Below are 16,968 nucleotides of genomic sequence, written 5' to 3' on the forward strand. Positions count from 1 at the left end.
ATAATTCTTCCTACAAGATTTGCAAAGTCTGGAATATTAATTTATACTCCCAGATGTCTTTTGAACAAGAGCATTACAGGAATTTTACAAGTAAACCAAACAAAAAGCTAATTAACTTTATTTTATTCCAAATTACAAGTCATCCTCCGGTCTTTTGTTACAACAAAAGCAATTAATTACACCAAGACACATGCAGTCCTCCCAAAAGCAGACAAGTGACCCAAACCCCTTCAGGTGGAACAAGCGCGCCTTGAGGCACTCCCCCCCTTCCCAAAAATACCACCAATTCGTCTTATAGACCTAATGACACCATTCAATGTAAGTGATTGAGTCAGGTAAATGGTCAGAGACGTGCAAAGCTAATATCCTCCTGCCCCGTTCTTCCTCCCCCAGCAGGACAGCAGGTCGGACTAACGTCAGCCTTCACCGTACACGTGGACCACCAGACCAGTTTAGCTTCTGTGTGATGCACCTTGCAAAAATCCATCCCATTGCCAGGTAATTAGACAAATGTCCAGCACCTCATTTGGACATTCCTTTCTGGGCGTCTTTGGAGTTGGGATATCTTCCCAAATCTTTCAGCCTCCACTTCCAGTTTTTACATGACTACGAAAAGTAGTTTTGCACTGATCTCTAGAACAGGCCTACAAAGACTAAGCATAGTAGTTTCCTACTGCTCACAGAAACAAAACTATGGAAATTCACATTCTTTTTACCTATCAGAACAGGGCCACAGGACTAAAAATTGCCTAAAAATTAAAACTGCTGTTTAATACTGAACTTGAAAACCACAACTTCATGTTGCTAACTAGACCAGGTCTTCACATACTAAACCAAAGCTGCAAGACATCATGCACTGCAGCTTTGTATTAGTCGCCTTCGCAACTTGCAGAATAAAGGATATTGCCTTTTTTTAATGACCATTACGATAAGGCTACCTACCATTGCTTCTATCATGGCCAGCAAATACGGGTTAGGAAAAACTTCATGTAATAATGCTTTTAATTCTGACATTATACCTCAAGACTTGCCTTTAAAATACTAATGCCAAACTAAGTCTCAGTATAATTTTTTGGTCAGTGTTTGGGATACTCTCAGTCTCGGCCTTCCATCTTATTACTTCAATAATAATCACACACTTCTTGAAAACACTAATGAAAAATAATGTACTTTCACCCAGTTTTTACATTGTTACATAATGAGCTGACACTTATTATTGTCATGAAAAAATGTCAAAATAAATTCTGCCGATTTTGGTTTATTAGTTACGGCAGAATTCTGATGCTTGGTCCGTTCCATTAACTAACTGCTCATTTCCAAAGCTGCTGAACTCCTAATTTTTGACAATAGAGTCATTCTTCACATAAAAAAATCTGACAAAAAAAAAACTCTATTCTTCTGAGAACTGTCAGGCTAAAAACACTCCGGAATTGACAGAATTTCACGACAAAAACTCTCCTTCACTGACACACCATAACTGACACTTTCTGGGCTAAAAACTCTCCCCAGTCGACACACTTTGTAGGAAAAGATCTCAACTGAACAGAATCTGTCTAGAAAAAACACTCTAGGTAAAAAATACTTTCGTTGGCAAAACTGACGAAGAGCTTTTGAGTAGAAAAATGACCAAACTACTACTTTTTAAACAAATCTCCACTTTGTGGATAAAACAAGCTCTCCCAAACTGACTAGCTATGCAGGCAAATAAACTCCACTTTTTAAGCAACACAAAGTCTCATAAATTAAAACTTTTAGGCAAACAAACAAAACCCTCCTTGAAAAAACCAACCAAAAACACCGAGCAAGACCGAACAAAAACAATGCAAGGAAGAAAACTTGCAAACCAACAGAATTTGAAACTAATAAATCATGAATATAACTTCCTGGAAAAGACAAAATCTCTCTTGAATCAACAGACTCAATTCACAAAAACCTCTCCCAAACTGACATACTTTAGAGGTTAAATATTTTCCCAAAGTAACACTCTTTTTGGGCAAAAACCTCTTTCAAACTGATACTCTTTCTAGGTAAAAGAATTCTCAAGCACTAACATAGGATGCTAAAAAAACCACTTTCAACTAACAGACTTTCTGGCAACAATCGCTCTCAAACACTTGTTTTAGACAAAAACCTCACCCAGACAACTACTTTTAAGGTAAAAACCTCTCCCAAACAACTGCTTTTTAGACAAAAACCTCTCCAAAACAACCACGTCTTCAGGTAAAACCTCCCCATAACAACCTCTTTTTAGGTAAAAACTTCTCCAAAACGACCACTTTATAGGTTAAAAACCTCTCTAAAACAACCACTTTTCAAGCAAAAATGTCTCCCAAACAAACACTTGTTTTAGGTAAAAACCTCTAAAAAACTGAGACACTTATTTTGCAAAACAAATCTCTTCCAAACAAACATCCTTACAATGGGGAAAAAAAAAAGTGTGACATATTTTAGGAAAAACTATCACTAAGACTTTCAAGCCTTATGAACTACAGACTTCCTTAGCAAAACCTCACGAGAGTCGAAACATTTCTAACCAATCCTAAGAATAAATCCAAGACTATTAGGCATTCTAACAATATTCTCCAAAACCAAAAGACTTCTTAAAAAAAACTAACAATAAAGCAAGGAACAGACAAAATAGTGGATTTTACAGCCAATAAATCTCTCTAACATTCTTACCAAAACAATAATGAACTGACTGAATTTCTAGCATAAAAAAAATCCAAACCACAGATTTGTTACCTCAAACAATACAAACTAACAAGATCTCTAAGGTAAAAGAAAAAAACAGTTTCTAGCAAGAAAAGTAATTAATAGACTCCTGCAAAAACCGTACACTGACTTTCTAGCGAAAAAGAACAAGCTAACAGACTTTTTAGGCAAAAACTTAATCAAAGCAGACGTCTTGAAAGCCAAAGGTATCAAAACTAACAGGCTTCTTTAAAGGCTAAACCATTACAGTTAACAGACTTGTGAAGGCTAAATAACTACAAATTAACAGACAAAATGAAAGAAAAAGCCTCACAAAAACATTGTAAATAAATGTATATCCCAACCTTTCACAATTACTTTTGGAATAATATCACAAAACTAGTGTACTTCCTGAACTCAAATTCATTTCAGACCAATAAACATCCTGAAAGGAAAAATATAGAAAGCAGGCTTTCTAAGAGCAAAGTATCATGAAGAATCACACTTCCTCAGACTTACGTTTCAAAAATGAACAGACTTTTTAGAGTATCATGCACTAACAATCTCACTAAATGCAAAAGGGTCACAAAAACCTTCCTGAATGCAAAATATCAAGAAAAATTCCCCAAAACCTCAAACAGGAAAGAATCACAGACTAACAAACTTTCTAAAACCAAAGCTACCATAAGCTAACAGACTTTGTAAGTCAAAATCTAGCAAGAACAAAGACTTAACTCCATTTGACCTTAAACCAATTTTTTTTTTTCAAATCCTGGACTTGTTTCAAATGCCACCAAACACATCCTGTGCTGTAAACTTTATATCATACTCTCAGATGGTTTTAGTGATGATGAATCCTGATTCTGCCATTGTGCACTTACGAGAAAAATCCCAGACTGTCATAAGCAAGGCCTTAGAGCTGAAATTACTATAAATGTAAGTACACAAACTTGAATCTCAAACTACACATCACAAATTACAAAAAACATCAAACTCAGCTCATATAGACCAACACACACACAAATACACTGAATGCTAAACACAACTGTCAGGGATTTATTTCTGAACACCAAAGTCTGTTCACTAAAAATCACAGTCACTAAATGACTTCTGAAAACCAGATTCCTATACCACAACAAATTTCTACATCAAATCCGCTGCTATCTATAAACTGCCGAGCACCAAATCCACTGGCACAACCTAACTTTCATGTACCCATTCCAGTGTTACCAAATACCATCTGAATACCAGACTGTCATAAACATATACCAATTAAATTTCCAACACCACTACCACAAATTGATTCTGTCAGTATTCAATATGACAGTGTCATAAGCCAAACCTTTTTCAGTCCAAAACTAACCTTTTTCAGTCCAAAACTAACATCTTTTAGTTCAAAACTAACCTTTTTCAGTCCAAAGCTAGACAATCACAAATGGTTGTGAAACCCCTATATCTACAAATCTGATCTTAGTATACTTTTTTACTATCACGAACTACGAAAAACACTAAGAACAACTCTTAACATTTACAAGAATTATGCTCCGACTTACTCTATAAACATCAAACATCAGTCCTTAATTTATCGTATTCCAAAGTATCACAAGCAAGGACTGAATAAAAATGAAGGCTTTACTCCTAAACTAAACATCTCCAGTAAGTTTCTTGAAAGATATTGCTATATAATAATAAAATTTCAGAAATTCAAAATTAGGAAACAAGACTCTACAAAAATTCACTGACATCTAGAAAGTTAAATTTCTAATCTGCATCATGACCAGTGTCTTAAATCAAGTTACCCAATCTCAGTAAAAAATCAAGTACCTGACTTAACGCCCAACATTTTGGACCAAAAAAAGTTAAGTTAAATCAAAATCGACTTATAAAGCATTCTCCCAGAATAAAATGCTCCAGATATACAAACCTTCATCATCTCAATTCTGAAGAGCCAACACAAAGCTCAGTAAACCACACTTTCTACAAACCTTCATCACCAACCAGTACGACACTTTCATGGTTTACAAACATTCAGAGGAAGTCTGTGAACATCTTAAGTCAGTTAGTACCACAAAACTGAAGCAAACAATACAAAAATTTACATAAAATGTATTTGTAACTTCTATAAAAAATGGAACCTAGCCTCTCCACAGCATCTAATTCACCTACATCTCACTGAGCTTTTCAAGGGAATAATTTTACATCAGGGAAGCCTTCCATTCTACAGTAAATTTAATATAAAAATTAGGACAGATTCCTCATCTTACTAATGACAGGGAAAGCCATCGTTCAAAGCCTTCCGTTAGAGAGGTAACACAAAAATTATGACAGTTTCCTTATCTCATGAAATGCCAGGGGAAAAGACTGTTCAAAAACTAATCTTTGGCATTCAGTGAAGTCTTGGTATTATCTCACACAGCCTCAAAATCCCAGCATGCCTTTTGGTAAGGTATTTGGTGATGGTATTATAAACTCTTTCCCACATATCAAGGGCAAAATTATGACACATTACCCTGTTGAAAAAAATTGTCAAACAGTTTAGTTTCTGTCAACCTTAGGCCAAAGACTCCCACTAAAATCCCTACATAAAACACACAGCTGGATCTATCTAATTTCTGACGATGCTATGAACTTTGCAAGGTTGATCACACAGCTTCTCCAATGGTCATTGTGGTTATTTAACCTTTCTTTATTTCAAGTACACGAATGAAATGTGAAGGTTGAAGACGAGAAGGTATTTGAGCCCCAAGCTGGTACCCCCTTTTGGACCGACGGCATGTGTCCGAAATATAATTAAACTTTTTGCCATAACCTGACCTAAAGGATATATTTTTTTTTAACTAGACTTACTTTACAGCCCTTTACCCTTCTTTAATTTTCTAAATGTTTCAATACATAGTGTTTTTAAAGACATCTGGAGGGATATAAATTATTTTCAACACAAAAAATAATCTTGTGAACAATCAAATCCAATATCAGCAAAAAAAAAATGACATTCTGCCCAAGAAAATACGCTTTCTAATCTTAGTAGAAAATGACGCCCTACAGATTAGAATTTTTTCCCATATTACCTCACCAAATTTACAATAAACTGACCAAGAAAATTATGGTATTTTGAAGAACAGAACCTAATGATTAACTATTAAGTAAAATGAGAAAATTCGGAATCAAAACATCCCCCAAATGAGAACTCTTCTTGGAAGTAATCTAAAGAATGAGAAATCATGCATATGAAACATCTTACACCTAATTATACAAGATGCGTTCGTGAGATTATAATACAAGACTCAGATTCTGTAGTAACAAGACGTGGGGGAAAATCCTGCATGAAATCTCCACAAAAATTGAAAACGGATGTCAGAATGTATGAAGCTCATAAATTTTCTTACAAGTTACCCAAAGAAAACATTAACTAGGGATTTTATTTGGGTGGGGAGGCCATCATACATCGTTTGATACAAAATTCTTGCCGTAAAAATCTACGAATTTACTACACCAGTTCATAAGACACTGCATGCCAATCAGACATTTGCTTTGGTACAAATAAAGCCATAAGAGTTGAACAAAGGTCTAAGGCTCATCTTATCTCAGTAGTACCTAACCACACTCCCCTTTAACTCCTTGTCCACAACACTCACTGTATCTTTGACATTTTAAAGGGTCTTACATTCCTCAATAGACATAGAAAATAAGAATATACCTGGGAAAGCACAAAGGGAGGTATAATATAAGGCATTTTTCCCATCTCGGCAATCAGCTGTCAGCTCAGAAAACACGTCCTTTTTGAGTCGGTTCCAGTGCTGACAACTGACTGCTCATATACCTCCTACTGGGGGCATATACTCCCTCCTCGAGGCACTGCAATGCTGACCCCAGGGAGTCCTTTATTTAATTATTTCCAGATTTTTCTATCTACAAAGTTTATACATATATACAGTATATATACATATATGAGGACTTCTGCATTTCAACTTATGTCCCTTAATAATGAGCAATAATTCATGTTTTTTTTTAAACTGTTCAGGTTTATAGCTGAATGTTTACAGACACTGCTCTAGTTCTCAGTTGTCCTAATTACTAAAAACATAAAAGATGAAACTCAAAACTTAAATGTTACAAAACTTGAACTGCTAACTATTTACGACAAAAACTTTGGAATCTACTTGAGAATTGAGGGAACACACACAAATCTTTACACCTAAAGATTTACTCAATTGAGATTAAGATTTAGAGTAAGATTTAAAGATTTAGAGAAGATTTAAAGATTTAGAGTAAGATTTAAAGATTTACAGAGTAGGATTTAAAGATTTAGACAAGATTTAAAGATTTAGACTAAGATTTAAAGATTTAGATTAAGATTTAAAGATTTAGACTAAGATTTAAAGATATACACTAAGATTTAGATTAATAATGTTAAGACTGTGTCTGGAAGCAATGATAAAAGCAAGTTGAGAGAGAGAGAGAGAGAGAGAGAGAGAGAGAGAGAGAGAGAGAGAGAGAGAGAGAGAGAGAGAGAGAGAGAGAGAGCGTTTTTGGGGAAAAGGGTTTCAACAAAGTATATCAAATGTCGAAAATCATCCAGTAGAAAATAAGGCATACAAGGTAGCTTCAACAAAGTGTGTAATGTGAAATAGTGCTTTGGAAAGCCAAGTCAAGACTTTGGCAAAGGGAGAGAGAGAGAGAGAGAGAGAGAGAGAGAGAGAGAGAGAGAGAATATCTCTATTACAGTATGAAAAATGCAAGGTTTCTGCTGCCACGTATTCAAGTGATCAGACCTGCTTCTAAAATGCAAAAAAAGTGTAACTTTGGAGGTTCTAAGTTGTGTTATCCGTTTGCAAATTGTTTCTATGTAACAGCTTTAACAGAAGACTGAAAAAATGGTCTTGAATGTGTAGTTTTTGATTTCAAGTTCATAAAAACGAGTCTGGTCAGAATGGAAGGTTAAGAGGTAGAAGCATGGACAATGTCTAAATTACACCACCTTACAAACAAAACATATCCCATTTCTGTACCTAATAACATTGCAAAAAATATTGCTACCTAAGAATTCTAAAAATGCTGAAGAAAATTTGTATTGATTTCAGTCTCCAAATTCAGTTTATCAAACCTAGACTACAATGTTTACATGGCATACTATAGTTAAGGAGACAATGGATATTGTTATAATTTTTTTGATTTTTTGATTTTATCAATATTAAATTTTTTAATTTTTTTAAATAGTTTTAAGCTTTGTTGTGCTAAGAAATGACAAAGGAACTAACTACCAGTTCTGGCTAAATGAAGATCAGACTTCGTGAGAACTGAGCAGAAGTTGAAATAACAGAAATCCTTGAACAAAATCAACGTACAATTTGGTATTACAATTATTTTCTCATTATTTAGATTTTAAAGGTAAATTTTTAACATTATTTAACTGAACCTTGATTTGATCATATTACTGAACTTCAATGGGAATTGTGTGAAACACATTAACAATCAGGAAAAAATTTTTGATTAATACCTTAACCTAAAGAAAATCTCCATATGTCAAGACACTGTTGCACTGGGAATTTGTTAAATTTACAGATTTACAAAACCTAAAACTGGGAGGTAAAAAAAGTGAATTTCTCTAAAGATTTACGTTAACAAAGCCACACACATGTAAGATAAATCTTATTAAAATCTTAAAATCTTAGAAATCCTAAAACTAGCAAGTAATAAACGTAAATTTCTCAAACAATTTACTTCAACAAAACCATACACACATCTGAGGTATACCTTATTAAAATTCAAGTACAGAAATATTGCTTGAATTGGTTTAATTCCTTAGCTGAGACAAACTCTTTAAGATTATATTTCTGGGGACTGTTTGGAATTTCACTGTTGCCCTAAATGAAAATACTTTATATGGCACGTTGCTTACATGGCTCCAGAGTTTTCTCTTAGGGCAAGTGTACCTATTACAAAAATCCTTCCCTGATCATCAAATATCTTCCCTCTGCTTTTCATAGCTTTCGTCTTTTCCAATTTACAAGGAGAGAGATGTTGGTGACTTGCTTGTCTTGAAAAACTAAAAAAAATTGTAGTTAACTTGCTACTATGCTAATAGTTAGAAGTCCACTAAGAAATGAATATATCTTTATAACAAAAGTCTTGAAAATATTAAGTGCCCTGGTGAAAAAAATATTGGCTAGTTTTCGAGATTATTTGAATCTTCCCAGAAAGTCTACCTATCAATGTAAAATTGAGCTGTAAAAGCCTTTCTCATAACTGAGAATGCTTGCTTAATCATTCATATACTAATAACATCCTTGTCTAACACCCTTCAGATGCCATTTTCAACAAAACGTAACTAACTTGAAAGCAACATTTTGAATCTGAGTTCACTCAGAGATTCATCTTCTTAAACTATCATTTTCAGAAAAACTATATCATACTCGAACAACAAAACCAATCTGAGTACCTACTCCCTTTGAAGTAGCACTTTGAATTTGAGTTTACTTATTAAATCTCTTGCATACAATACCAGATTCCCCTCAAGTAGCAATTTGAGCTTGAGTCTACTCATTAAATCTCTTGCATAAAACACGAAACTCCCCTTAAACTAACACCTCTCAATTTGGAACCTTCACATGCAAGCAGTGTCTTGAAATATGCAGAGATGCCATGATGATAATGCACCCCTGACAACATTCCAGTACTTTCAGTAAACTTTCAATTACATTCAATGTTAAGCAAGTTGCATTATTTTCATGGCAAGCTTCGTACAAAAATTAAGTGTATCTTTAATTTCACAATAATGATGACAAGTTCGCCACCTGTTAACAAATTTGAGATAAAAACTAATAAACTAATTTCTGAAATATCTGCTATCCTAGAATACAAACAAGTTCTCCTTCTGTTATAAAATTTGAGATGAAAACTCATGAACTAGTTTCTGGAATATCTGCATCCTAGAATGCAAACAAGTTCTCCTTCTGTTATCAAATTTGAGATGAAAACTAATGAACTAGTTTCTGGAATCTGCTATTCTCCTGTTATCAAATCTAGAAAACTAACAAATCTGCTATCCTAGAATGCAAACAAGTTCTCCTTCTGTTATCAAATTTGAGATAAAAACTAATGAACCAATTTCTGAAATATCTGCTATCCTAGAATGCAAACAAGTTCTTCTGTTAACAAATTTGAGATAACTAATAAACTAAATTCTGAAAGATATGCTATCCTAGAATGAAAACAAGTTCCCCTTCTGTTATCAAATTTGAGATGAAAACTAATGAACTGAATTTGAGATGAAAACTAATAAACTGGATTCTGAAAGATCTCCTTTCCTAGAATGCAAACACGTAAAAACTTTAGGTTGTGATATCACTTCTGTATTAAAAAGAAGCTTCTATATAACATGAGTCTTGAAAGTCCCAGTGCTTACCTAATACAATAAAATATTAGGGCAATGCAAGACCTTGAAGCTAAAAAGAATTTGATTCTAAAAAAAACTGATATAACTCAGTTATTGAAACACTCTATGGATTAAGGATACAAAGTGTATACAAGAAGCTTTTCTCAAGTCCCTACTATGATGGAAACTAGTTTAAGTGTGTCTATAAGACTTACTAAGAAAAACTATCAAGAATCATTTGTATTTTATCTGAAAATACTACTAGCTCCGGGTTTTATTGCACAGAACTATTCCTAACTACACTGACAATCACGAAGATATTCCTGTAACTACTGAACTATTTGCTACTGAAAATGAATGGAAATGACTGAAAATAGTCAGGATACCCTATTGTTTATCTCCATGAACTTTGCACCCATTCAAAATCAAAACTAAGTTGTTGGTGAATACATATTTCAGAAAACAGTCGGTTACCTGACAATTGATACTGAATTAAGTTAGTAAAAATAAAATCCCTTAAATATAGCATTGTACCCACAAATACCTAAGTCCTTATACTACCGGAATACAATTACCTTTGAAGTCGTACTGAATTAAATTAATAAAAATAAAAATCCTTAAACATTTCAATGTTATCCACAATTACCTAAGATCTTATGCTGCACTGAAAAGAAAATTTAATATAAGGTAATCTGAAACATCCTGGACTAACTGATACCCGATTCTAACGAGAATTTTAGGTTAAAAAATGTACCCTGAAATACATTAAGCTTCTTGATATCTGATATTAACACTGCTGAAAAAAATTCAAGTGAAAATTATGTATCCTAAAAATAGCTGTAATAGAAATACGGTATATTTATGTAAGAGATATGTATCCTGAGACTAACTGAGCTTTTTATGGTGGCTAAATATTTAAGTAAACAACAAAACCATCTATCCTAAAGCATGCTGCTAAGAAATTCAAGTGAAAATCGTTCATTCTGAAAAGTAGCTGTCATAAATATTCGAGATACCAAAGATATATGTATCCTGAGACTAACAGATTTTTAATCAAATATTTTAGTGTTGTGAATCTTAAGTAAAAGAACATGTGTCATGAAGCATACCGCTAAGAAATTCATGTGAAAATTATGTATCCTGAAAAATAGCTGTAATAAATTTAAGAGATATTCAAGTAAGAGATATGTATTCTTAGGCAAAGTGACGTTTTTGATAGCCAATTTTTAAGTGCTATGAATCTTTAAGTGTTATATGAATGTCATGTAAAAAAAAAAAAACTCATGTATCCTGAAACATGCGAAAACGAGATTACTGTACTTATGTATCTGGAAAAACTGAGTTATTCGTAACTGATATCAAATAAAAAAAATGTGGAACTGTTTATCTTGACATACTAAACCAGCAGGTGGTTTTAAAAATTATGTACTTCACATCAAAGTAAACTAACCTCATATTACACAGATTCCTATAGTTTCTCCCTAAAAACTACAAGAATGAAAAGTTGATTTTGGGCCAAAAGACACTCTTATGACTGACATAATCACATATACCCTACGCTACAAACTTAACCCTGTATTAGTTTCAATAATCACAGAAGGCTAGATTATAAACTCTCTCTACCAAAGTTGTAAATGATAGGTTATCATTCTCAAACATCACACGTTTGTTGCATTAAAATGAAGTTATCTCTTGAAGCTGAAATTCTTCATTCTTTGTGGAGTTCAAAGACGAAATTTGCATTGAACTTGGTGCATATCTAACTTGGCCCACCTATACAGGCATGCTACTGACGCTTTCCTGAAGAGATGAGGAAGAAGTTAATGACAGGATTTATGACACTGAGATATTTTGGTTTACAAGGGATTAACCTAAATAGATAATGCTTTATAACCAGGACCCATTCCTATAACTAGGACCCCATTTACTAAGAAGGAGCACAGATTAGATGATTATTTTAGACTTGTGTTGAAAATGTGTAGTCTTTAATCAAATGTAACTAAATGAAATTTTATCAAGTCATAGCTACATAAAATATTAAAATGTTGAACAATGGATTGCAATACAAATGCCATTCAAAATAAGAAACATAGAGGCTTCTTAGTGTAACTTTCAATTAGTGAATTACAACAGTATTATGTATCTTAATGAAATATTGTTATTATTGGAGAAACAAATCCACAGTTATATATGTACATATATTTAAAGATACATCTGTACATATATTTAAAGATAAATCTGTACATATACATAACTGTGGATTACTTTCTCCATTTCAAGACTCATGCTACAATGAGTATTTATTATTATTATTATTATTATTATTATTATTATTATTATTATTATTATTATTAATGCTACTTGGGCTTGGCTATAACATTTACAAGAACATTTCAATGTTTTCACATAAAACAGTAAAATTTTTGGCTCCAACATTGTCTCACCTATCTTTGATTTGTCAAAAAATCGACAAATACTCTTAGATCTAACTCTCTATAAACCTCTTTCTTTAATTCAGACTATATCAAATATCATTATTTTGACTTTCTGGAAAACCAAAACCACTAAATCTAGAGTTTTAGTTCCAACTGAACAACTCTTTTTATTCCACCCAAAATAAAACACTTGACCAGACATCTCATTCATGATTATTCATACTGTACCTTTGTTAAAGTGCTTCGCAATTTGTACTGATTATTTTCTTTGTCAAAAGTCATCCATTGCAGCCTTCCGATACTCCCAAGCTGTATATCATCTGGAAGTACATGAAACAAGTTAATTGAATCGTGGATAGTTGAAGTCTTTTTACTTGAAATTTATTAAAATTAGGACATAATTAGCTATAATCAAGCCTCAAGCATCCTATACACAGGTCTTTTTTAATATGAGGGGAGAGGTTAGGTTGCACACCTTCAGTCATGAACATTGCAGCTTGGCTCACCTTCAGTAATGAACACTGCAGCTTCATTCATGAATATTGAACCTTGGCACACCTTCAGTTATGAACATTGTAGCTTGGCACACCAGTCATGAGCATTGAAACCTGGCACACCTTCAGTCATGAACATTGCAGCTTTGCACACCTTCTGTTACGAACACTAAAGCTTGGCAAACTTTTAGTCATGAACATTGACGCTTGGCACACCTTCAGTTATGAACATTGTAGCTTGGCACACCTTCAGTCATGAACATTGCAGCTTGGCACTCCCAAATTATGAACATTGCAGCTTGGCACTCCCCAAATTATGAACATTGCAACTTGGCATACCTTCAGTCATGAATATTGCAGCTTGGCGCACCCGAATCATGAACATTGTAGCTTGGCACACCTTCAGTCATGAATATTGCAGCTTGGCATACCCCAAATCATGAACATTGTAGCTTGGCACACCTTTAGTCATGAATATTGCAGCTTGGTATACCCCAAATCATGAACATTGTAATTTGGCACACCTTCATTCATGAACATTGCAGCTTGGCACTCCCCAAATTATGAACATTGCAGCTTGGCACACCTTTAGTCATGAATATTGCAGCTTGGCACACCCAAATCGTGAACACTGCAGCTTGGCACACCTTCAGTCATGAATATTGCAGCATGGCATACGCCAAATCATGAACATTGTAGCTTGGCACACTTTTAGTCATGAATATTGCAGCATGGCATACCCCAAATCATAAACGTTGTAGCTTGGCACACCTTCAGTCATGAATATTGCAGCTTGGCACACCCCAAATCATGAACATTGCAGCTTGGCACACCTTTAGTCATGAATATTGCAGCATGGCACACCCAAATCATGAACATTGTAGCTTGGCACACCTTCAGTCATGAATATTGCAGCTTGACATACCCCAAAATCATGAACATTGTAGCTTGGCACACCTTTAGTCATGAATATTGCAGCTTGGCATACCCCAAAATCATGAACATTGTAGCTTGGCACACCTTTAGTCATGAATATTGCAGCATGGCACACCCCAAATCATGAACACTGCAGCTTGGCACACCCCAAATCATGAAAATTTCAGGGATCCCCGAACATAGGGATAAATTTGCCCTAGTGAAGTCTTCTTCTACTTCACACGTCTAGGATCTGTGTGCCTTCAGAAAGTGCAGCCATCATACAGGACTCTTGGGAGACGAGACAATGTTCCAGGTCGTCTTCTTTGAAACGATGCTCTTGTGTCTGACCATTTTCTTCATCGTAACTGAGGCTTTTTCCTTTTCTGCAGCAATAATTTTTGTTAGTCTCTACCCCACAATTTTCTTAAACTTGTAGTATTTCTGTCCAGTAATACTTCATGTGTAGTAAATTGCCCTCTGCCTGCTTCGTACTCAGTGTAGTACTGTACCTCGAATCGGGGGAATGCTTTTGTCACTCAGAAAGTACTTGAGTGTTTGACCTGCAAAGGTAAAATCTCCATCAATAAGTTGATCAAGATACAGTTCACTTATATAGCTCCTGATAATAAGTGGTTTGTGTGACTGACTGATTAAAAAAAAAAAAAAAAAAAAAAAAAAATAAAATAAAATAAATCCCAGTACAAACTATATTGTAAAATTAATGTAAAGTAATGGAAAATGACTAATAATCGTTAATTATATGGTAGAAAAGGCCGCCTGAAATTTCATTTTGTAAGGACTTTGTTCAAAGCTACAGATTCACTGAATACCAACTCATCATACAATGCATTATTCTGTGCAAGAGACCTTTTGAATAGTGTTGTCAAACGTATCAGATAATGCCACACTTATCAAGATATTTAATCAGATATTAATACAATTACCAAACTGTAGTCTATATCACAAAAACTTGTTACTCAATGTTACTGCGGTTGCTTACAAAAAGCTTTGAGTACGAAAAGCTTTAAAACTAGTGCATTTTCAACTAAAATAAAAATGCTTTTGTTTTCGTAACAATCCTTTTAGTTATTCGTGGATTAGTGAGCTTTCTCCAAGGACAGCAAACCATAAGAATGAGAATTCTCGTAATTATCCATACACTTACCAGGGAAAGACTGACTCCTGTCGTATCGTGATGGTCGAATACCATTCGACCCCACCCGACGTCAATTCTATTTTGAGACAGTGGGATTCTGGACGTTATGCTGCAAACTCCGTTTTCATCTCAACCTTGAGTCGTTTCAGTACATCTATAAAGTCAGTTTGATACAACCCAAGTCATGAAGAAACAAATCCACAGTTATGTATGGGTACAAATATATCTAAAATTAATTTTAAACAGATAACTTTTAGGAATCTGTTAGATTCCCCTTTTAACTGAAAAGGAGAATCGAACAGATTCCCGAAAGCTCTCTGAATTTAGAGTTATTTTTAAATATATATGTACTCACAAATAATTGTGGATTTGTTTCTCAATTTCAAGACTCATGCTAGTATGAGTATTTTTTAATCCAAGTTATATTTGCACGATTTAAACAAAAATCTGATTTCCTCAGACGTTTGTGAGTGCTGTAATTGTTTAAATTGTTACTTTTGTGTTAAATTCATCATAATTTATTTCTCACAAGTAGAACAATGTTATGTTAAGATACTTAGCACATTTCGCAATTAGCTTAGCTTGAATATTTTGCCATTATTTTTCTTAACTTCGTGATTTTAATATACCACCAATAACCTAACCTGTCCTGTTTATATCGCAATTAAAAATTATTATTCAGAAAATAAACCCCTACTCATATGGAAAAAGCCCACCACAGTGCTTGTTCCATACGGATAGGGTTCATTTTCTGAATAATAATAATAATAATAATAATAATAATAATAATAATAATAATAATCATCATCATCATCATCATCATCATCATCATCTCAACACAATACTTTTGTAATTAGACTACGTAACAGGTTTGCTTGAAGGCGGATTCTATCTTAGTTCTGTGTTATGGAATTGAATCTATTTTTTTTTATCAAATGCTGATATCTGAATTTAGCATTATGAAGTATAAATATTAAGAAATGCTTTGTTATAAAAAGTGACATTAATAGACAAAATAATAACTTTACTTCCGTTTTGGTGAGATATCAACTAAAGACTTGGCCCATCTATTGAAAACCCTTGAATTGTATCAAACTACTTTTTTATGGATGTACTGAAACGACTTCAGGCAAATGGAGTGTAGGTCTTGAAAGCATTCTTCGCCTGTGGAAAAAAAATCTATATATTTATTTGCAACAAATTTGCAATACAAATCACTAAAGTAAAATAAGTCGGTGCTACTTTGACTTGTTATCTACGCGTCATCTACTCCGAGGAGCTAGTACTTAACACCGTATGATAAATGTAAAGTACTGTAGACGATCGCGCGATGATATCGTTTATTGATATAATAATTTGCCGAACGCACATTATCGAAATGGGTGTATATAATACTTTGATCACCGAGGGGCTAGTACTAAGCACGGCGTCCAAAGGAGCTTCTGCCGTGATTAGTACTAGCACCTCGGAGTACGAAACGCATAGATAGCAAGCTAAAGTTGCGCCATTAAATCTTCGACTGCAAAGAAGTTGTACTGCACGATTCCTCTGGGTTATTTAGCCTATGAAGCAATGAAAATCAATCATTCCAGTATGTTATAATGAACGAAATATAAATGTTAGGCCTAAGGCCAAGCCCTGGGACCTATGATGGAGTCATTCAGCGCTGAAAGGGAAATTGAGAGCAAAAAGGTTTGAAAGGTGTAACAGGAGGAAAACCTCAAAGCAGTTGCACTATGAAACGATTGTTAGGAGAGGGTTGAGAAAAGTTAGATGGAAGACGGGGAATTTGAACGGAGGTACAATAAAAGGAATGAAAGAGGTTGCAGCTAGCGGCTGAAGGCGCTAGCCCCCTACGGGACAATTTGCTGCATTTCAATAACAAACGAAATTGTCACT

At 34.2% G+C, this 16,968-nt stretch overlaps 1 long non-coding RNA gene across 1 annotated transcript; it reads right to left on the reverse strand.

The window, feature by feature from the left end:
• Positions 1-11,574: 11,574 nt before the first annotated feature.
• On the reverse strand, positions 11,575-13,144 carry LOC136825351 (uncharacterized). Its single transcript, XR_010849310.1, has 3 exons — positions 13,008-13,144; positions 12,730-12,821; positions 11,575-11,866 (listed from the first exon to the last, which is right to left on the reverse strand). It is a non-coding gene; the product is annotated as an uncharacterized lncRNA (long non-coding RNA).
• Positions 13,145-16,968: the final 3,824 nt, after the last annotated feature.

Source organism: Macrobrachium rosenbergii, chromosome 37, assembly GCF_040412425.1.
Source record: "Macrobrachium rosenbergii isolate ZJJX-2024 chromosome 37, ASM4041242v1, whole genome shotgun sequence".
NCBI classification, from domain to species: Eukaryota; Metazoa; Arthropoda; class Malacostraca; order Decapoda; family Palaemonidae; genus Macrobrachium; species Macrobrachium rosenbergii.